This window comes from Bos grunniens, chromosome 13, assembly GCF_055505025.1.
Source record: "Bos grunniens cultivar Pamir isolate PY7600 chromosome 13, Bosgru_T2T1.0, whole genome shotgun sequence".
Classification (NCBI taxonomy): Eukaryota; Metazoa; Chordata; class Mammalia; order Artiodactyla; family Bovidae; genus Bos; species Bos grunniens.
Window position 1 is genome coordinate 81,405,682 of NC_141177.1, and position 23,195 is coordinate 81,428,876.

Sequence of the window (23,195 nt, forward strand, 5' to 3'; positions counted from 1 at the left end):
TGAGAGTTGGACTCTGAAGAAAGCTGAGCGCTGAAGAATTGATGCTTTTGAACTGTGGTGTTGGAGAAGACTCTTGAGAGTCCCTTGGACTGCAAGGAGATCCAACCAGTCCATTCTGAAGGAGATCAGCCCTGGGATTTCTTTGGAGGGAATGATGCTAAAGCTGAAACTCCAGTACTTTGGCCACCTCATGCGAAGAGTTGACTCATTGGAAAAGACTCTGATGCTGGGAGGGATTGGGGGCAGGAGGAGAAGGGGACGACAGAGGATGAGATGGCTGGATGGCATCACTGACTCGATGGACATGAGTCTGAGTGAACTCCGGGAGTTGGTGATGGACAGGGAGGCCTGGTGTGCTGCGATTCATGGGCTCGCAAAGAGTCGGACACGACTGAGCTACTGAACTGAACTGAACTGAATATTCCATTGTGTATATGTCTCAGAGCTTTCTTATCCATTCATCTGCCGATGGACATCTAGGTTGCTTCTGTGTCCTGGCTATTGTAAACAGTGCTGAGGTGAACATTGGGGTACACGTGTCTCTTTCAATTCTGGTTTCCTTGATGTATATGCCTAGCAGTGAGATTGCTGGGCATTCAATCCCAGCAATTGTATGCCCAGCAATACAATTGTATGGCAGTTCTGTTTCCAGTTTCTTAAGGAATCTCCACACTGTTCTCCATAGTGGCTGAACTAGTTTGCATTCCCACCAATAGTGTAAGAGGGTTCCCTTTTCTCCACACCCTCTCTAGCATTTATTGTTTGTGGACTTTTTGATAGCAGCCATTCTGACTGGCATGAGATGGTACCTCATTGTGGTTTTGATTTGCATTTCTCTGATAATGAGTGATGTTGAGCATCTTTTCATGTGTTTGTTATCCATCTGTATGTCTTCTTTGGAGAAATGTCTGTTTAGTTCTTTGGCCCATTTTTTGACTGGGTCGTTTATTTTTCTGGAATTGAGCTCCATGAGCTGCTTGTATATTTTTTAGATTAATTCTTTGTCAGTTGCTTCATTTACTATTACTTTCTCCCATTCTGAGGGCTGTCTTTTCACCTTGCTTATAGTTTCCTTCGTTGTGCAAAAGCTTTTAAGTTTAATTAGGTCCCATTTGTTTATTTTCCCTTTTATTCTGGGAGGTGGGTCATAGAAGATCCTGCTGTGATTTAGGTCAGAGGGTGTTTTGCCTATGTTTTCCTCTAGGAATTTTATAGTTTCTGGTCTTACATTTATATCTTTAACCCATTTTGAGTTTATTTTTGTATATGGTGTTAGAAAGTGTTCTAGTTTCATTCTTTTACAACTGATTGACCAGTTTTCCTGGCACCACTTGTTAAAGAGATTGTCTTTTCTCCATTGTATATTCTTGCCTCTTTTGTCAAAGATAAGGTGTCCATAGGTGTGTGGATTTATCTCTGGGCTTTCTATTTTGTTCCACTGATCTATATTTCTGTCTTTGTGCCAGTATCATACTGTCTTGATGACGGTGGCTTTGTAGTATAGTCTGAATCAACAGGCAGGTTGATTCCTCCAGTTCCATTCTTCTTTCTCAAGATTGCTTTGGCTATTCAAGGTTTTTTGTATTTCTGTACAAATTGTGAAATTATTTGTTCTAGTTCTCTGAAATATACCATTGGTAGCTTGATAGGGATTGCATTGAATCTATAGATTGCTTTGGGTAGTATATTCATTTTCACCGTATTGATTCTTCTGATCCATGAACATGGTATATTTCTCCATCTATGTGTCATCTTTGATTTCTTTCATCAGTGTTTTATAGTTTTATATATATAGGTCTTCTTTTTATTTAGGTAGATTTATTCCTAAGTATTTTATTCTTTTCATTGTGATAGTGAATGGAATTGTTTTCTTAATTTCTCTTTCTGTTTTTTCATTGTTAGCATATAGGAATGCAAGAGATTTCTGTGTGTTAATTTTATATCCTACAACTTTACTATATTCATTGATTAGCTATAGTAATTTTCTGGTGGTGTCTTTAGGGTTTTCTATGTAGAGGATCATGTCATCTGCAAACAGAGTTTTAGTTTTTCTTTTCCAATCTGGATTTCTTTTATTTCTTTTTCTTCTCTGATTGCTGTGGCTAAAATTTCCAAAATTAAGTTGAATAGTAGTGGTGAGAGTGGGCACCCTTGTCTTGTTCCTGACTTTAGGGGAAATGCTTTCAACTTTTCACCATTGAGGATAATGTTTGCTGTGGGTTTAGGGCAGAAATAAATGAAACAGAAACAAAGGAGACTATAAGAAATATCAACAAAACTAAAAGCTAGGAAAAACTGTTTAAGTCAATAAATGTTTAAGGAATTTCACATATTCTGATTCTGTCCACTGCCAATCACCTTAGTTCCTCCAAAATCATGATCTTCAAGATAAGATTATTTTTGTTCAGTTGCCAAATTATTTCCAACTCTGAAACCCCATGAACTACAGCACTCCAAGCTCCCATAGCCCTTTCAAAAAGAAATTTTGCTCAGTCCACAGCTGTCAGTCCATAATTCTTTTAGTTGGGCTTTGGTGAGGTACAGACATGCTTCAAAATTCCTTACCCATAATCTTTGGGATCCAATTTCCTCAAGCAATTTACTGTAGGATGCTAGAAGTTAAATATAGCAAGTACATTGCTGTTCATTCCTTCATCTTTTGTAATATTGAAAAGCCTTGTTATATCCAATTTTTACTCGTGAAAGTGAAAAGAAAGTGTTAGTCCTTCAGTCATGTCTGACTATGACCCCATGGACTGTAACCTTCCAGGCTCCTCTTTCCATGGATTTCCCCAACAAAAATACAGGAATGGGTAGCTATTCCCTTCTCCAGGGGATCTTCCTGACCCAGGGATCAAACCCAGGTCTCCTGCCTTGCAAAAAAAAAAAAAGTTACAGGTCTCATTGTCACCACTGCAATAGAATTACAATGATGGAAGCAAAACCTGTGTTCTCAATGTAGCCATGTTAATTTTGCATATATCTTGAAGGTGGTGTTTTCTCAGGATTTGGTCCGAGATAGGAGACAGAGAGGAGTTGGGAATGATGCTAAGGTTTTTTGGTCTGAGCAACTCCAACAATGGATTGTCTTCAGCTAAGCAAGGGAAAGCTGGGAGAAGTACGTTTCTGGGGGAGAAATCAGAAGTTCAGTTTTGGATATTAGACATCCCACTGGGCTGGCAGTGTTGGGTATTTGTGTACCGGTGGTTGGGAGTCCTAGGCATGTGGACTTAAAGGGCTCATGCATCCATACTTGTTATTTGCTAGCCTGTTCCTGAAAACTTTCACAGATCTTTCAGAAGTTCTCAAAGGCTCCATTCTTTGCTGGCCAAATGTAAGTTGGACCATCTATTGTTGTAGATGATAACAGCATGTGTACACTGGGTAATAGGGCACTGAGTCCGAGTAAGCTGCACTCAAAGTCATATCCAAATGGATGAGATGATATAAGTGCTGAAATGGAGTCTTAGATAATTAAGCATGTAACTGTTAAACGCATCTAATGCCGAAAATTGGGACAGGAGTAAGGCTACAATTGACCTTGTAATGCATCAGAAAGAATGATATATTCCCCAGGAGTAAATCATTTACCCATGTAATGCAATTACATTCTTTTAGGGCAGTGGCGGACCAGTGGGTAAGGCATCTCCTCCAAGGCATTAATGGAACTCTGTGTCCCAAATAATGTGGCTCAGGCCATGGTCATTTTAAAGGGAGGGAACAGATATCATCAAAGTAGGGAAAGTTGGAGAAAATAAAAATAAAATTTATATATATTGCCATGGATAATAAACATGATTTTGAGTCTAGGTCTTGCTAGAAACCCCAGACTAAAAATAGTTTTGCATGGAGAAAGAAGAGTGTGTAACAGGTATGCTGAGGGCAGAGGAACAAGTCTTGGTCATTTTAATATGTGGATATACAATAAATGTTGGTGATTTTTTTTTTTTCTTTTTTGGCCATGCCATGCAGTATGCCAGATCTTCCCTAACCTGGGATCAAACCCATGCCCCCTACATTGGGAATGTGGAGTCTTAATCACTGAACTGCCAGGAAAATCCCAATGTTGGTGAATTTTAATTGCATATTGAAATGTACTTGATCAGTAAGAAGTGAGGAATGGATATTGGGCAGGCAGTTAGTCGGCTGGGGGATATTAAAAAATAACCCAGAAAGATTCCCTTGATGAGAATGTATCAGTTGGGGTGGTTTAGGATGGTTGGGAAAGTATTTTTAAAGTGTCCATCAGCTTCAAACAATTGTAGGGCAACAAGGGTATTCAAAGTTGAGGAAGTCTTACCAGTGATTGCCAGTAGGGTATTCATGCTTAACAGGCCCCAGATCTTTGTCTTCTTAAGATAATAGCTGTTAAGCCTTGGATTTGAGGTATGGTTTTTAAAAACACTCATCCTCACTGGTATAGCATGGAGTCTTCTAGATTTTTCTCATGTCAGCACCATAGCTGCTGGAGCTTTCCCATCTGGAGCAGAGTAACCTGTAGAGCACCCTTTCACAATTTCTGGTGTTCCTAAAGGAATAAAGAGAAGAAATTGGGGGAGAGCTGTCAGAGTCTGTGGAAGAGTAGTCCTGAGTAGGCTTTGGAACATCGACATTGAGTCCTTCTTTAACATCATTGGTGGCTCGAATCCTTGAACCTAAGTGTTGCAGATTTGCCCTTTCTAGATGGGCTTCCCTGGTAGCTCAGCTGGTAAAGAATCCACCTGCAATGCAGGAGACCCCTGTTTGATTCCTGGGTTGAGAAGATCCGCTGGAGAAGGGTTAGGCTACCCACTCCAGTATTCTTGGGCTTCCCTGGTGGCTCAGACAGTAAAGAATCTGCCCACAATGCAGGAGACCAGGGTTCAATCCTTGGGTTGGGAAGATCCCCTGGAGAAGGGAATGGCTATCCACTCCAGTATTCCGACCTGGAGATTCCATGGACTTGCAAAGAATTTGACATGACTAAGTGACTTTCACTTCACTTCACTTCAGACCGAACTTCCAGGTTCACTATCCAATTCCTTTATATTCAGGACTTCCATGTTATAAAGCTAAGGGAGCATCGTTACCCTCTGGTCCATGTGAACGAGGCCTCCTGGAGTGCTGTAGTCCTCCAGGATTACAGCCTGCCTGGCCTTCTGCTGTGTTTCTGCTTGTCTTGCCATTGATTTGGTCCAGACTCTATGGAATGGCTCAGCATACCGTGCGATCATATTTTCTGTTCTCTTGATCTCACTCTGTACTGTGAGAGGCTTCAGGGAAGAAGTTAGATTTTATGTGTTTATATTAATAATAAAGCCTCTCACATGACACCCTTCACACAGAGTTGCTCAATAAATCTTTCCTAAATAAAGTTGACCCTTGAGCAACACAGGAATTTGTGGCACTGACCTTCCATCCAGTAAAAAATCTATATATAATTTACAGTCAGCTTTTTTTTTTTTTTAACTGTCTTAACTTGTGGGATCTTAGTTTGTTGACCAGGGATTGAAACCATGCTCTTGGCAGCGAAAGCACAGAGTCCTAACCACTGGACCACCAGGGAATTCCTTTGTCAGCCCTTTTTATATAAGTCCTTTGTATCCAAAGTTCTGCATCCCTGGGTTCAACCAACTAATGTTACAACTGTAGTATTTGTTGTTGAAAAAAACCAGCCTGTAAGTAACTTATGTTGTTCAAAGGCCAGCTGTACATGTTGTGACTATGTATTGGTCTTTGTGTAAAATATTTCACCTGTTCTTGTTCCTTAAGCCAAACAGTGATCCCCGTGGGAGTGCACATTGCCTTCATTTCTCCTTTGAGGATGCTGCGATGGTGAGCAGGTATTAATATATAAGGAGACAGTGAGTGAAGACAGTTCTAGAAGGTATAACTGAAATAGGATGTTGAACTGAGGGAGAGCATTTTATATAAAAATTGATGAGATGAGCATGTTTAAATGTTGATAGGATGTATTCAGCTGTGAATTAGAGATGGACTTTTATAGTTGAGACATCTGATAATTGATGTTTGGAGATGAACTCAGAGTACAGGCACACAGAGGAATAGACAAGACGCTTATTCTCCTGGTGCAGAAATGAAGATAAGATAGATTCAGTGAAACTTGGTGGGTGGGAAGCTCAAAGTTTCTGTCTGAAGCCTTTTTAAGGCTGCTATCCAAAAGTCTACAAGCAATAAATGCTGGAGAGGGTGTGGAGAAATGAGAACCCTCTTACACTGTTGGTGGGAATGCAAATTAGTACAGCCACTATGGAGAACAGTGTGCTGCTGCTAAGTTGCTTCAGTCGTATCTGACTCTGTGCAACCCCATAGACGGCAGCCCACCAGGCTCACCTATCCCTGGGATTCTCCAGGCAAGAACACTGGAGTGGGTTGCCATTTCTGAAAGTGAAGTCACTCAATGGTGTCCGACTCCTAGCGACCCCATGGACTGCAGCCTACCAGGCTCCTCCGTCCATGGGATTTTCCAGGCAAGAGTACTGGAGTGGGTTGCCATTGCCTTCTCTGGGAGAACAGTGTGGAGAGTCCTTAAAAAACTGAAATAGAAATGCCTTATGACCCAGCAATCCCACTACTGGGCATACACACTGAGGAAACCAGAATTGAAAGAGACACGTGTACCCCAATGTTCATTGCAACACTGTTTATAATAGCCAGGACATGGAAGCAACCTAGATGTCCATCAGCAGATGAATGGATAAGAAAGCTATGGTACATATACACAATGGAGTATTACTCAGCCATTAAAAAGAATACATTTGAATCAGTTCTAATGAGGTGGATGAAACTGGAGCCTATTATACAGAGTAAAGTAAGCCAGAAAGAAAAACACCAATACAGTATACTAAAGCATATATATGGAATTTAGAAAAGATGGTAACAATAACCCTGTATGCGAGACAGCAAAAGAGACACAGATGTATAGAACAGTCTTTTAGACTCTGTGGGAGAGGGAGAGGGTGGAATGATTTGGGAGAATGGCATTGAAACATGTATAATATCATATATGAAACAAATCACCAGTCCAGGTTCAATGCAGGATACAGGATGCTTGGGGCTGGTGCACTGGCATGGTACGTACCAGAGGCATGGTACGGGGAGGGAGGTGGGAGGGGGGTTCAGGATGGGGAACACATGTACACCCATGGTGGATTCATGTTGATGTATGGCAAAACCAATACAATATTGTAAAGTAATTAGCCTCCCATTAAAATAAATAAATTTTTATTAAAAAAATCTTTGAAGGACAGAAAGTTACCTATTCAGTTTGAGGAAGAAGTTTGTGGTGGTTACAGTGATGGTGATAGTAATCTTAAGGAGACTGGCGAGGGCATGAAATACTTTGTGCAGAAATTCAGAGTCTGAGGCAGCTGATTCAGAGATCCTCACATTTTTATGTACTTCCATCAATTTGTATGAATGAAACTGTCTCTTATATTTAAGAGATTAAACTACAAATTAAAATTGTAAGTATACATTTGCTTTGTATCTACCAGAAAAAAAGAAGTTTGCATGCTAAGTTGCTTCAGTCATGTCCAACTTCTTGTGACCCCATAAACTATAGCCTGTCTGGCTCCCCTGTCCATGGGGATTCTCCAGACAAGAATACTGGAGTGGGATGCCATGCCCTTCTCCAGGGGATCTTCCCTACCCAGGGATTGAACCTGTGTCTCTTAAACATCTCCTGTATTGGCAAGCAAGTTCTTACCTCCACCTGGGAAGCCTTAAAAAGTAAGATTGGCCCAGTTTAATTAAGAGGGGTCTTTTGCACCAAGGTGAAGTTTGAATTTTATTTATCAAATAAAATTTTATTTATCAAATACTTTTAAAGAAAATAAGCTTTCCTTTTCCTGATCTCTATGTCTTGATTCAGCTAAAGTTATATTTGCAGCCAGATGCTATGGGAAGTAGAGAATGAGTATCTTCAACAGGATTCTTTTGCTTGAAAAAGACTCAGCTTGAAAATCCAAGCCAAAGGGTACCAAGCAAATTAGGAAGTTATTCATCTGTATAGCTGAAAAGTCCAGAAGTACAGCTGGATCAAGAGCACAAAACTATTATGGTGTCCTTTCTTCTCCTTCTCTCACCTCTGTTTGTTTCTTTGTGGGCTTCATTCTCTGGCATGGCCTCCCATTTTCTTGGCAAGACAACCCCCTTCCCCACACCCGCTCCCACTGCTCCGGGTTTAGATTTCAGGTCTCAGGTTTGAATCCCAGTAGTACTTTTGTCACCCCACTCCAGTACTCTTGCCTGGAGAATCCCATGGATGGAGAAGTCTGGTGGGCTACAGTCCGTGGGGTCGCTAAGAGTCAGACACGACTGAGCGACTTCCCTTTCACTTTTCACTTACATGCATTGGAGAAGGAAATGGCAACCCACTCCAGTGTTCTTGCCTGGAGAATCCCAGGGACGGGGGAGCCTGGTGGGCTGCTGTCTACGGGGTTGCACAGAGTCGGACACGACTGAAGTGACTTAGTAGCAGCAGTACTTTTGTAGGTCAGATAACAGTGTCCATTCCTAGTCTAATTCATGTCTCCTGAGGGAATGTTTGTTTTTCATTGACTCCTTGAGAGGGAGTCCAAATCCATCCCTGGAGTCAGAAGTCAGAGTAGAATGACTTTTTCCCAAACCATCTGGACAAAGAGTGGGAAGAGAGAAGCCCCATAACACTTTACCCTCTGAGCCACCAGGGAAGCCCATAGTGATTATCAGGATGCCATTATCAGAAGCAGGAACAGTGGATGTGATCTTGAAAACTGTTTGTTTTTTTTTTTTCCTTAGAGTGGATAAAAGTAAAATTTCCCAATGTAATTATATTTTCTACAAAGTTTTCTGGCCCAATGCATTTTCCCTGGCCACATAATTTGGGCAGTGTTAATTGATTGGACTCATTATATTTGAAAATATCTATTTTTCCTAGAAATAGCAGCTTCCAAAGACACTCTACATAGATTCTTTTCCCTCATCCTCATGATCTTCGCTTTTCATCTTGGTGTCCTAATTTTGCCATTGTACATCTGCTTTTCTATTTTGGAACTTTGGTAAGAAATAGATTTGGGTGGATATACTGATTTAGTATGAAATTATAATGAAAGTCATTTGCATATTCAAACCCTCTCTTAATGGGAAGAAAATCAGTGATAATTGCAACCTAAATGTTTCTCAGGGAAATTAAATGGGTTAGTAGGGGCATATTGACTGTTGCATGGAAGTAACGTGAAGTATATACACCCAAGCCCTGAACTTCTGATGATTTCTTTTTTTGACTTTCTAACAAAGAGTATATTTTCCTCTCTGTGATTTGCTATTGTGTTGTCCTTATAGCTTTATGTTTTATTAGGTTCATCTTTTGAATGAGATCAATTGGAAAGTACTTTGGTAACTACTGTTATTTTGCTATTATTATTTAGTTGAAATGATATCCAGTCACTTGTTCATATTATTGCTACAGCCCTATCTGCCAGCCTCGGTTCTACTTCAACATTGTACACCTAACATTTTGTTTGGTTTGGGATGTTCATGCATTCTTTTTTTTTTTTTGTAACAATATTTATTGTTCAATAAAGCCTTTAAAACTGGTCAACATTTAAAAAACTTAAAAAATGTATAAAAAATAACTAGATGTATATTTATGTCATATACTTAGGTAGGAATAATTGGAAAATGTTTCTTATGTATAAGGACAGGTTGGAGAGTGTCCAGATCTAAGTATTGGACTTACTGGATTTGATGTCCTTGCAATACATTTAGATGAGCAGATGTGTCCATCTGAAGTTAGGGTAAGAACTCTAGAGATCAAGAGAAGACAGACTAGAAATAAATGTTTTTAAACAAAAGGGTGTGGTCTATAGATGAAAAGTGTATAAATCAGGCTCTGGAGGTTGGGATGCACATAGAAGGTATCTGAAATTAGGACACTGTTCCAGCTAGGATTATGGGACTGTGGTTTGGGGATATGAGTGGTTGAAGTTTTCTAAGGACTATCCTAGGGTTGGTACCCTAGGGTGGGAGTGAGTGCACAGCTCTTGAAGATAAAAATTCCGGCAGGCCCTGCTCATCTTCTGGCTCGACATGAAGCCCATCAGCTCTATGGGCTGCTTCCTGCAGATGTTGTCATGATTACGTTCCTTCCCGTGGAGTCCTCCACCTTTCTGGCCGCGGCTTAGGACCGATGTGTGGCCGTCTGCCTGCACCACCCATCCATCATCACGGAACAGTTTGTCATCAGTGCGGCCATCTTCATCATCTTCAGCAATTTGCTGGCCACACTGCCTACACCAATTCTGGCTGCCAGACTCAGTTACTGTGCCAGCAATGTAGTGGGAAACTGTATCCGTGCCAGCATTTCTATAGCAAAGCTCTGCTGTGGGGGTATTCACCTGAATAAGCTCTACCGACTTGTGAGAGTTTGGTGCCTACTGGGTTCTGATCTGGCCCGTATCGTGCTATCCTACTGCTTCATCTTGAGAAAGTGGCAGGCTTGGAATTCTGTCTCATTCCAGCCTCTCTGAAACCATGTTTCCAGTCTTTTTTCATGGGATTTTATCAGGTAAATACTTTATGATAATTTCATCTGTCCATTCAAAGATTAATGTATTAGTGGCCTGAGGGACCTCAGTATTTGTGTGCATCTGTTCAGGTGTATTTGCTTTCCCTGACACGGTTTGCATTGTTGGTTCTTGCACATCCTTAGTCTTCTATAAAATTTGGCCCTGTGAACTGGTGGTCCCATGTTGATGGAGGGACAGTTCAGATTACCCCCTTTCTCTTCCTTTTACCCCCTTTTGGATTACCTTTTTGAAAAATACATATATTTCTCCACCTTCTTCTCCAGAAAAGAGAAGAAACGTTTAAGTTCTCCTCTCTCTCCAGAAAAGAAAGGTTTTTTCTGAGATATTTTCTTAGACCAAAAGGCATAAAGAACAGTGAGCAGAAATATACTTCAAGGGGGTGTTCTTTCTGAATTTACGTTTTTCTCTGTTTTCCTTTTCAAAAGAAGCTCAGCCTTCTTTAATTTTCACAACAGAAGCAGATGAATATTTTTTTGAAAATGCCAGCTGAATTTTATGTGACAAAGGTAGCTGATGATTTTTGTGATTTTTTATGATTTTATGATGACAAAGGGTCAGCTGTGAGCCTGCAGGGAAGATGCCAGTACTGGAGTCTGGTTGTGTCTGGCCCCACCTGGTTCATTCTTATTGCTGAGGGCTCAAATTCAGTACTTCCTGCTCAAAGAGTGTTTCTGATGTCCAGCCTCAAATAGCCAGGCAATCCCTATCATATCATGTGACTTCATATTAATTTTATTTAAAATATTTTTATTAAGGATGCAACAATGTCATTTGCAGTATGGATAGGCCTAGAGATGATCATACTAAATGAAGTATGTCAGAAAGAGAAGACAAATACCATATGGTATCACTTATATGTGGAATCTAAACTACAGCACAAAGGAACCTATCTACAAAACAGAAACGTAGTCACAGATAGAGAACAGACTTGTGATTGCCAAGGGAGAGAGGGGGTGGGAGAGAGAAAGACTGGGAGTTTGGGGATTAGCAGGTGCAGACTATTGTATATGTAATGGATCATCAACAAGGTTCTACAATAGTAGCACGGGGAACTATATTCAATATCCTGTGATGAACCATAATGGAAAAGAATATATATATATAATATATATACATATGTATTGTATATATATGTAATATATATACATATATATATTTGTGTATATATGTATGTAATATATATATACACATATATATTTAACATTGTAAACCAACTATACTTCAATAAAATTGAAAAAATAAAACATTTTTTATTGAAGATTAACATATATAAAAAAAGTACAGGGATCTTAAGACAGAGAATGTCATCAGCACCCAGAAGCCCTCCTGGTGTTCCCTTGGAGTCACTATGAGCTCAGGGTAACTGCTGTCCTGACCTCTATTGGCAGTGACCACAGTTGGAATCTCAGAAGTCCTTATCTGGGCCCAGCTTTGTTCCTTCAGTGTTTCATTTCTGATATTCTCCCATGTTTTTATATGTAGAACTAATTTATTCATTTTCAGTGCTGTATAGTGTTCCACTCTGTGTATATATGTATATATATGTGGACTTCCCTAGTGGCTCAGATGGTAAAGCATCTGCCTACAATGCAGGAGACCTGGGCTCAATCCCTGGGTTGGGAAGATCCCCTAAAAAAAGAGATAACAACCCACTCCAGTACTCTTGCTTGGAAAATCCCATGGACGGAGGAGCCTGGTAGGCTCTAGTCCACAGGGTTGCAAAGAGTCGGACACAACTGAGCAACTTCACTTCACTGTGTATATACCTAATTTATTTCATCTGTGCTGCTGTTGATGGGCATTTACTCATTTTCAGCTTGGGGCTATTACAAACAATGCTGTGATGACATTCTTGAATATATATTTTTTGGTGAGCACTGTGGGAATTGATTTTAATTCTGAAACTATGTGGTATAAACTATGTGGTATGTATTTATTTAAACACTGTCTAACTCCACTCCCATTAAAATCTAGTCTTACAAAGGTAAAGGCCTTGTTTTACATTTTTGTCTTGCTTATGTTTCTCTTTCAGGTTTATTCCCACGTAATTGTTATATAATAATCCATATATATTTTTTACACTGAGTTTTGATTATTGTATACACCCATAAAACCATTACCACAACCAAGATAGTGACACAGTCACCTCCAAAAGTCTGATCTTGCTCCTTATAATTGCTGTTTCCCTCTTCTCCCTGCATTTCCCATCCCAGGCAACTGCCAATTTGCTTTCTGTCACTTATACATTACTTTGCATTTTTTAGAATCTTATATAAATTGGATCATAAACAATATACTCTTTTCTTTCCACTTAGCATAGTTACTTTGAAAGTCATGTTGTTGCACGTATCAACAGTTTATTTCCTGCTGTTGATGAGTAGTATTTTATTGTATGAATATACTACAGCTTATCCATTCATCTATTGATGGACATTTGACTTGATTCCAGTTTTTTTGTCCATTGTAAATATGCTGCTAGAAATGTTGACATATAAAACTTTCATGCACGTGCTTTCACTTCCCTTGTGTATTGTATCTAAGTGTGGAATTGCTAGGTCATATGGCAGGTCAACTTAACTCCATAAGAAACTGTCAGCCTGTTTTCTGTGTAATTCCAGTTGTCCATATCCTTCCCAGCACTTTGAACAATTTTTGTTTTTCATTTTATCTCATCTAGTGGGAGTGGTGGCGTCTCATGGTTTTAATTCATATTTCCCTAATGGTTGATGGTGTCGAGTGTTTTTAATGTGTTACTTGCCATTTGTATATCTTGTTTAGTGAAGCATCTGTTTAAATATTTTGTTCACTTAAAAAATTGGGCTGTTTTTCTTATTGATTATGAGGTTTTAAAAATATATTCAAAATAAAAGTCCTTTGTTACGTCTATATTTTACAAATATTTTCTCCTAGATTGTAGCTTGACCTTTTAGTATCATAACAGTGTCCTTTGTCTTAATATTCTATCACCAGGAACTAAAACAGTGGTTAGCACATGTTGGCACTTAAAATTGTTCCTTGAAAAGCAGATTTAATGAATGGCTTTGATTTCCAAACCAGGCTTAACCAACCCCAGTACCTTTCATTTTAATCAATCCATTATTATATATAGGCATGTATACTATAATGAAGTACATTATAATGAAGTAATATATATTTACTTCAAGGAATTTTGGATGTAAAAGAGAAATAATAGTTAATGTTTTGAGTTCTTGCTTTGTGCCAGACCTTGGTCTAGACACTTTTTGTTCCTAAAAAAAAAAATATATATATATATATATATATATGTAGTATATATATGTGAGACTATATATAATATGTATATATAGCTTTTCATTCCTTAAAATATATATATATATATATATAGTACCTACATGTGAGACTATATATGTATTTTAAGGAACAAAAAGTGTTTAGACCAAGGCCTGGCACAAAGTAATGACTCAAAACATCTCATCTCAAGTATTTTTTCCAACAACTCATAGTTGGGACTGGAAAGTTAATTTTAGAAAATAAGTAGTATATGGGCTTCCTTGTGGCTCAGCTGGTAAAGAATCCACCTGCAATTCAGGAGACCCTGATTCGATTCCTGGGTTGGGAAGATCCACTGGAGAAGGGATAGGCTACCCACTCCAGTATTTCTGGGCTTCCTTGGTGACTCAGCTGGTAAAGAATCCACCTGCAATGCAGGAGACCTGGGTTCAATCCCTGCATTGAAAGAATGAGTTGGAAAGAATAAATAGTATATAGACATTAACCTTATGGCACTTATACTCTCCTACTTAAAGTTTTAGGTATAAGAGTAGTATTTATTAATAATACAGTTAGATAATGAGACAAAGAGAGACAAAGGCCAGAGTACATTTGTTATCAAGAAATCACAATGAACATTTTCATCTGATTCTTAAAAGAAATATGTCCTTTTTCCAATTTCTTTCTTTCTCTTGTGGGAAACTGCTCAGTAGATAAATACTTCGGAGTTTTTGGTATAAATTATCTCCTGGTTTGCTGCTTACTGGGATATCTAGGTGGCTCAGTGGTAAAGAATTCTCGTACCAATGCAGGAGATGTAAGAGATGAGGGTTTAATCCCTGGGTCAGGAAGATCCCCTAGAGTAGGAAAGGTCAACCCACTCCAGTATATTTGTCTGGAGAATCCCATGGACAGAGAAGCCTGGCTACTACAGTCCATAGGATCACAAAGAGTTGTACACTACTGAGCAACTAAGCACACACACTTATATGTGAGATAGGTGCTGTAATTGCTATAATTTTCCCTATTATAAAAATAGGGAAACTGGTGCTGATGGAGATGAAGTTACCTTGTCCCAAGTCACTAAGTGGGAAACTGGTGCAGCTAGTGTTTGAACAAGACATTCTGACTCCACAGGAAATGGAGGTGGGATGTGAAGGAGGTGTGCAGAGGGCTTAGGGAGCACAGTGACTTTTTCCACCACCAGCTTTGCATTGCTTGACTGGCTGTGTGAGCTTATGATACCTTAACTTTTTCTTTTCTTTTTTTTTTTTAATTTTATTTTTAAACTTTACAATATTGTATTAGTTTTGCCAAATATGGAAATGAACCCGCCACAGGTATACATGTGTTCCCCATCCTGAACCCTCCTCCCTCCCCATACCATCCCTCTGGATCGTCCCAGTGCACCAGCCCCAAGCATCCAGTATTGTGCATCAAACCTGGACTGGCAACTCGTTTCATACATGATATTATACATGTTTCAATGCCATTCTCCCAAATCTTCCCACCCTCTCCCTCTCCCACAGAGTCCATAAGACTGTTCTATACATCAATGTCTCTTTTGCTGTCTCGTACACAGGGTTATTGTTACCATCTTTCTAAATTCCATATATATGCGTTAGTATACTGTATTGGTGTTTTTCTTTCTGGCTTACTTCATTCTGTATAATAGGCTCCAGTTTCATCCACCTCATTAGAACTGATTCAAATGTATTCTTTTTAATGGCTGAGTAATACTCCATTGTGTATATGTACCATGGCTTTCTTATCCATTCATCTGGTGATGGACATCTAGGTTGCGTCCATGTCCTGGCTATTATCAACAGTGCTGCGATGAACATTGGGGTACACGTGTCTCTTTCCCTTCTGGTTTCCTCAGTGTGTATGCCCAGCAGTGGGATTGCTGGATCATAAGGCAGTTCTATTTCCAGTTTTTTAAGGAATCTCCACACTGTTTTCCATAGTGGTGTACTAGTTTGCATTCCCATCAACAGTGTAAGAGGCTTCCCTTTTCTCCACACCCTCTCCAGCATTTATTATTTGTAGACTTTTGGATTGCAGCCATTCTGACTGGTGTGAAATGGTACCTCATAGTGGTTTTGATTTGCATTTCTCTGATAATGAGTGATGTTGAGCATCTTTTCATGTGTTTGTTAGCCATCTGTATGTCTTCTTTGGAGAAATGTATATTGAGTTCTTTGGCCCATTTTTTGACTGGGTCATTTATTTTTCTGGAGATGAGCTGTAGGAGTTGCTTGTATATTTTTGATATTAGTTGTTTGTCAGTTGCTTCATTTGCTATTATTTTCTCCCATTCTGAGGGCTGTCTTTTCACCTTGCTAATAGTTTCCTTTGATGTGCAGAAGCTTTTAAGGTTAATTAGGTCCCATTTGTTTATTTTTGCTTTTATTTCTAATATTCTTGGAGATGGGTCATTGAGGATCCTGCTGTGGTGTATGTCAGAGAGTTTCTGGTCTTACGTTTAGATCTTTAATCCATTTTGAGTTTGTTTTTGTGTATGGTGTTAGAAAGTGTTCTAGTTTCATTCTTTTACAAGTGGTTGACCAGATTTCCCAGCACCACTTGTTAAAGAGATTGTCTTTAATCCATTGCATATTCTTGCCTCCTTTGTCAAAGATAAGGTGTCCATATGTGCATGGATTTATCTCTGGGCTTTCTATTTTGTTCCATTGATCTATATTTCTGTCTTTGTGCCAGTACCATACTGTCTTGACAACTGTGGCTTTGTAGTAGAGCCTGAAGTCAGGTAGGTTGATTCCTCCAGTTCCATTCTTCTTTCTCAAGATAGCTTTGGCTATTCGAGGTTTTTTGTATTTCCATACAAATTATGAAATTATTTGTTCTAGCTCTGTGAAGAATACTGTTGGTAGCTTGATAGGGATTGCATTGAATCTATAAATTACTTTTGGTAGTATACTCATTTTCACTATATTGATTCTTCCAATCCATGAACATGGTATATGTCTCCATCTATTAGTGTCCTCTTTGATTTCTTTCATCAGTGTTTTATAGTTTTCTATATATAGGTCTTTAGTTTCTTTAGGTAGGTATATTCCTAAGTATTTTATTCTTTCCATTGCAATGGTGAATGGAATTGTTTCCTTAATTTCTCTTTCTGTTTTCTCATTATTAGTGTATAGGAATGCAAGGGATTTCTGTGTGTTGATTTTATATGCTACAACTTTACGATAATCATTGATTAGTTCTAGTAATTTTCTGGTGGAGTCTTTAGGGTTTTCTATGTAGAGGATCATGTCATCTGCAAACAGTGGGAGTTTTACTTCTTCTTTTCCAATTTGGATTCCTTTTATTTCTTTTTCTGCTCTGATTGCTATGGCCAAAACTTCCAAAACTATGTTGAATAGTAATGGTGAAAGTGGGCACCCTTGTCTTGTTCCTGACTTTAGAGGAAATGCTTTCATATTTTCACCATTGAGGATAATGTTTGCTGTGGGTTTGTCATATATAGCCTTTATTATGTTGAGGTATGTTCCTTCTATTCCTGCTTTCTGGAGAGTTTTTATCATAAATGGGTGTTGAATTTTGTCAAAGGCTTTCTCTGAATCTATTGAGATAATCATATGGTTTTTATTTTTCAATTTGTTAATGTGGTATATTACATTGATTGATTTGCAGATATTGAAGAATCCTTGCATCCCTGGGATAAAGCCCACTTGGTCATGGTGTATGATCTTTTTAATGTGTTGTTGGATTCTGATTGCTAGAATTTTGTTGAGGATTTTTGCATCTATGTTCATCAGTGATATTGGCCTGTAGTTTTCTTTTTTTGTGGGATCTTTGTCAGGTTTTGGTATTAGGGTGATGGTGGCCTCATAGAATGAGTTTGGAAGTTTACCTTCCTCTGCAATTTTCTGAAAGAGTTTGAGTAGGATAGGTCTCTAAATTTTTGGTAGAATTCAGCTGTGAAACCGTCTGGACCTGGGCTTTTGTTTACTGGAAGATTCTTGATTACAGTTTCAATTTCTGTGCTTGTGATGGGTCTGTTAAGATTGTCTGTTTCTTCCTGGGTCAGTTTTGGAGAGTTGTACTTTTCTAAGAATTTGTCCATTTCTTCCACGTTGTCCATTTTATTGGCATATAATTGTTGATAGTAGTCTCTTATGATCCTTTGTATTTCTGTGTTGTCTGTTGTGATCTCTCCATTTGCATTTCTAATTTTATTGATTTGATTTTTCTCCCTTTGTTTCTTGATGAGTCTGGCTAATGGTTTGTCAATTTTATTTATCCTTTCAAAGAACCAGCTTTTGGCTTTGTTGATTTTTGCTATGGTCTCTTTTGTTTCTTTTGCATTTATTTCTGCTTTAATTTTTAAGATTTCTTTCCTTCTACTAACCCTGGGGTTCTTCATTTCTTCCTTTTCTAGTTGCTTTAGGTGTAGAGTTAGGTTATTTATTGACATTTTTCTTGTTTCTTGAGGTATGCCTATATTGCTATGAACTTTCCCCTTAGGACTGCTTTTACAGTGTCCCACAGGTTTTGGGTTGTTGTGTTTTCATTTTCATTCGTTTCTATGCAAATTTTGATTTCTTTTTTGATGTCTTCTGTGATTTGTTGGTTATTCAGCAGCGTATTGTTCAGCCTCCATATGTTGGAATTTTTAATAGTTTTTCTCCTGTAATTGAGATCTAATCTTACTGCATTGTGGTCAGAAAAGATGCTTGGAATGATTTCTATTTTTTTGAATTTACCAAGGCTAGATTTATGGCCCAGGATGTGATCTATCCTGGAGAAGCTTCCATGTGCGCTTGAGAAAAAGGTGAAATTCATTGTTTTGGGATGAAATGTCCTATAGATATCAATTAGGTCTAACTGGTCTATTGTATCATTTAAAGTTTGTTTCCTTGTTAATTTTCTGTTTAATTGATCTATCCATAGGTGTGAGTGGGGTATTAAAGTCTCCCACTATTATTGTGTTATTGTTAATTTCTCCTTTCATACTTATTAGCATTTGTGTTACATATTGCGGCGCTCTCGTGTTGGGTGCATATATATTTATAATTGTTATATCTTCTTCTTGGATTGATCCCTTGATCATTATGTAGTGACCATCTTTGTCTCTTTTCACAGCCTTTGTTTTAAAGTCTATTTTATCTGATATGAGTATTGCTACTCCTGCTTTCTTTTGGTCCCTATTTGCATGGAAAATCTTTTTCTAGCCCTTCACTTTCAGTCTGTGTGTGTCCCTTGTTTTGAGGTGGGTCTCTTGTAGACAACATATGTAGGGGTCTTGTTTTTGTATCCATTCAGCCAGTCTTTGTCTTTTGGTTGGGGCATTCAGCCCATTTACGTTTAAGGTAATTACTGATAAGTATGATCCCGTTGCCATTTACTTTATTGTTTTGGGTTCGAATTTATACACCATTTTTGTGTTTCCTGTCTAGAGAATATCCTTTAGTATTTGTTGGAGAGCTGGTTTGGTGGTGCTGAATCCTCTCAGCTTTTGCTTGTCTGAAAAGCTTTTGATTTCTCCTTCATATTTGAATTAGATCCTTGCTGAGTACAATAATCTGGGCTGTAGGTTATTTTCTTTCATCATTTTAAGTATGTCTTGCCATTCCCTCCTGGCTTGAAGAGTTTCTATGGAAAGATCAGCTGTTATCCTTATGGGAATTCCCTTGTGTGTTATTTGTTGTTTTTCCCTTGCTGCTTTTAATATTTATTCTTTGTGTTTGATCTTTGTTAATTTGATTAATATGTGTCTTGGGGTGTTTCGCCTTGGGTTTATCCTGTTTGGGACTCTCTGGGTTTCTTGGACTTGGGTGATTATTTCCTTCCCCATTTTAGGGAAGTTTTCCACTATTATCTCCTCAAGTATTTTCTCATGGTCTTTCTTTTTGTCTTCTTCTTCTGGGACCTCTATGATTCGAATGTTGTAGCGTTTAATATTGTCCTGGAGGTCTCTGAGATTGTCCTCATTTCTTTTAATTCGTTTTTCTTTTATCCTCTCTGATTCATTTATTTCTACCATTCTATCTTCTGATTCACTAATCCTGTCTTCTGCCTCTATTATTCTACTATTTGTTGCCTCCAGAGTGTTTTTAATATCATTTATTGCATTATTCATTATATATTGACTCTTTTTTATTTCTTCTAGGTCCTTGTTAAACCTTTCTTGCATCTTCTCAATCCTTGTCTCCAGGCTATTTATCTGTGATTCCATTTTGATTTCAAGATTTTGGATCAATTTCACTATCATTATTCGGAATTCTTTATCAGGTAGATTCCCTATCTCTTCCTCTTTTGTTTGGTTTGGTGGGCATTTATCCTGTTCCTTTATCTGCTGGGTATTCCTCTGTCTCTTCACCTTGTTTAAATTGCTGATTTTGGGGTGTCCTTTTTGTATTCTGGCAGTTTGTGGAGTTCTCTTTATTGTGGTGTTTCCTCGCTGTGTGTGGGATTGTACAGGTGGCTTGTCAAGGTTTCCTGGTTAGGGAAGCTTGTGTCAGTGTTCTTGTGGGTGGAGCTGTATTTCTTCTCTCTGGAGTGCAATGAAGTGTCCAGTAATGAGTTATGAGATGTCTATGGTTTTGGGGTGACTTTGGGCAGCCTGTATCTTGAAGCTCAGGGCTGTGTTCCTTGTTGCTGGAGAATTTTCTTGGTATGTCTTGCCATGGAACTTGTTGGCCCTTGTGTGGTGCTTGGTTTCAGTGTTGGTATGGAGGCGTTTGATGAGCTCCTGTCAATTAATGTTCCTTGGAGTCAGGAGTTCCCTGGAGTCAGGGTTTGGACTTAAGCCTCCTGCTTCCAGTTATTGGTCTTATTTTTACAGTAGTTTCAAAACTTCTCCTTCTATACAGCACCATTGATAAAACATCTACATTAAAGATGAAAAGTTTCTCTACCATGAGGGTCACCCAGAGAGGTTCACAGCATTACATGGAGAAGAGAAGAGGGAGGGGGGAGTTAGAGGTGACCCGAATGAGATGAGGTGGAATCAATACAGGAAAGAGTGGGCTAGCCAGTAATCGCTTCCTTATGTGCACTCCACAACTGGACCACTCAGAGATGTTCACAGAGTTATACCGAGAAGAGAAGAAGGAGGAAGGAGACAGAGGTGGCCAGGAGGATAAAAGGGGGGAATGAAAAGGAGGGAGACAGATCCAGCCAGTAATCAGTTCCCTAAGTGTTCTCCACTGCCTGGAACACACAGAAATTCACAGAGTTGGGTAGAGTAGAGAGGGGTTAGGGAGGAGACACAGGCGACCTGGTGGAGAAAATGGAGAGTCCAAAGGTAGAGAGAGCAGTCAAGCCAGTAATCTCGCTCCCTAGTGAAGAATGGGTCCTGAAGATTGGGTTCTTAAAGGTACAAAATTGGTAACAAATACATAAAAGCAAAAATTAAAAATCTAGAGTAGAGTTTGGAATTTCAAAAATACGATGTTAAAGAAAAGAAGAAGGAAAAGAAAGAGAAAAAACAAACAAACAAAAACAAACAAGGTCGCGAAAATTATGAAGAAAATATAGGTACAAAATTGATATCTAATACCAAAAAGCAAAAGTTAAAAATCTAGAGTAGAGTTTGGAATTTCAGATATACAATGTTATATAAAAGAAGAAGAGAAAGAAACAGAGGGAAAAAAAAGTCACAGAAATTAAAAAAAAAAAACTATAGGTACAAAATTGATAACAAATACCAAAAAGCTAAAATTAAAAATCTAGAGTAGAGTTTGGAATTTCAAAAATACAATGTTAAAGAAAAGAAGAAAAAAAAAATGGTCAAAAATTATTAAAAATATACATATGAAATTTGCTATAAAAAAACGGTCTTCTTTTTTGCAAAATAATAGGTTATAAAAGTGAAAATTATAGGAATAATAGAGGACTTAAAATTTTTTTAAAAAGTTAAAAAAAAAGAAAAGAAAGAAAGAATGATCATAAAAATAGTAAAAATATATCTAGGACTTTCTCTGGTTTTGTTGTGAGTATTGTGGGTTCAGTTCATTTTTGGCTAGTTCCTTGGTCCCACTTTATTTCTCAAGATCTATAGGTCCCTTCCTATGTAGTCAGTAGTAACCACAGGGTTTTAATCTATTGCCTGTAGCTTCCAAGGCAGTTCCCTCTTATAGCTTCTTCTGTTTGCTGGTCTCTTCAGTGTCTGGTTTCCGCCCTGACACAAAGGGGACAGTGGAGGACACTTTTTTTTTTTAATCTCACTTGTTCAGTCACGCTGTGGGGAGGGAGGGAGGGATGCTGCAAACAAATAACACTGGTGTGTGCTCGCAGTGTCTCAGCCACACTGGGTCTGCCCCCGCTCACGGCTCCTGTAGCCTCCCTGCCCACACTGCTCAGGCTCTAGGTTTCTCTGCCGGGAACCATCCGTGGCCAGCCTTGGGCTGCCTGCACCTCCCAGGTCCAAGCGGCTCAGGTTCAGGCACTTGGGTAGTCCTCAGAGGCGCAGACTCGGTTGGGCCTGTGTTTTGTGCCCTTCCCAGGTCCGAGCAGCTCAGGTGATGAGGTGTTTGGTGAGCGTGATTGCTGCGACTTTTTGCCTCCCCACCACTCGGTTATCTAGGTGTACACCTTCTCAGGCAGATGTTGACCATCCAGACCCCCAAGAAGTTTTAGTTAGCAAAGAGGCCTGCTTACAGTTTTATAGATAATATCTCTCTGGGACTGCGATTGCCCCCTTCTGGTTCTGGCTGCCTGTCACTGGAGGGGGATGGTCTGCAGCTGGCTATCTCTGTTCAGTCCTTTGTTCTGTGCACGGGCCTGGCGGTGTCTTAGGTTAGGGCTGGCTTTTCGCGTGGTAGATATCCCACAGTCTGGTTTGCTAGCCCAAATTATTTCTCTCAGATAGCGCTCAGGGTATTCAGGCCAGGTCCTTACTCTAAGCAATGCAGCCCGCGCCGCACCTCCCTGCCCAGCCCCCGCTTGCTAATGGCGTGTGCAGGCGTCTGCGGTGCTTCTTTTCTGGGGGAGTTACTGTAGGGCTCGCAATCTGTGGGTTTTATCGTTTATTTATTTTTCCTCCCTGTTATGTTGCCCTCTGTGCTTCCAAAGCTCGGCACAGATTTGGCAGTGAGAAGGTTTCCTGGTGTTTGGAAACTTCTCTCTTTTTAAGACTCCCTTCCCGGGATGGAACTCCATCCCTCCCTCTTTTGTCTCTTTTTTTGTCTTTTATATTTTTTCCTACCTCCTTTTGAAGACTTGGGTTGCTTTTCTGGGTGCCTGATGTCCTCTGCCGGCATTCAGAAGTTGTTTTGTGGAATTTACTCGGCGTTTAAATGTTCTTTTGATGAATTTGTGGGGGAGAAAGTGTTCTCCCCGTTCTACTCCTCTGCCATCTTGGCTCCTCCCCCTAAATATAACATTTTTAAGAGAAATACATGT

The 23,195-nt window shown here is 39.2% G+C and overlaps 1 protein-coding gene and 1 non-coding gene across 6 annotated transcripts in view; one reads left to right on the plus strand and one right to left on the minus strand.

Moving 5' to 3' along the window:
- The window catches only part of PAK5 (p21 (RAC1) activated kinase 5), a 422,360-nt gene that overhangs the window by 20,375 nt on the left and 378,790 nt on the right, over positions 1-23,195 (plus strand). The gene's annotated exons all lie outside the window — the stretch shown is intronic.
- LOC147361303 (small nucleolar RNA SNORA1) lies at positions 2,888-2,996 on the minus strand. The gene has a single exon (XR_015140070.1). It is a non-coding gene; the product is annotated as a small nucleolar RNA SNORA1 (small nucleolar RNA).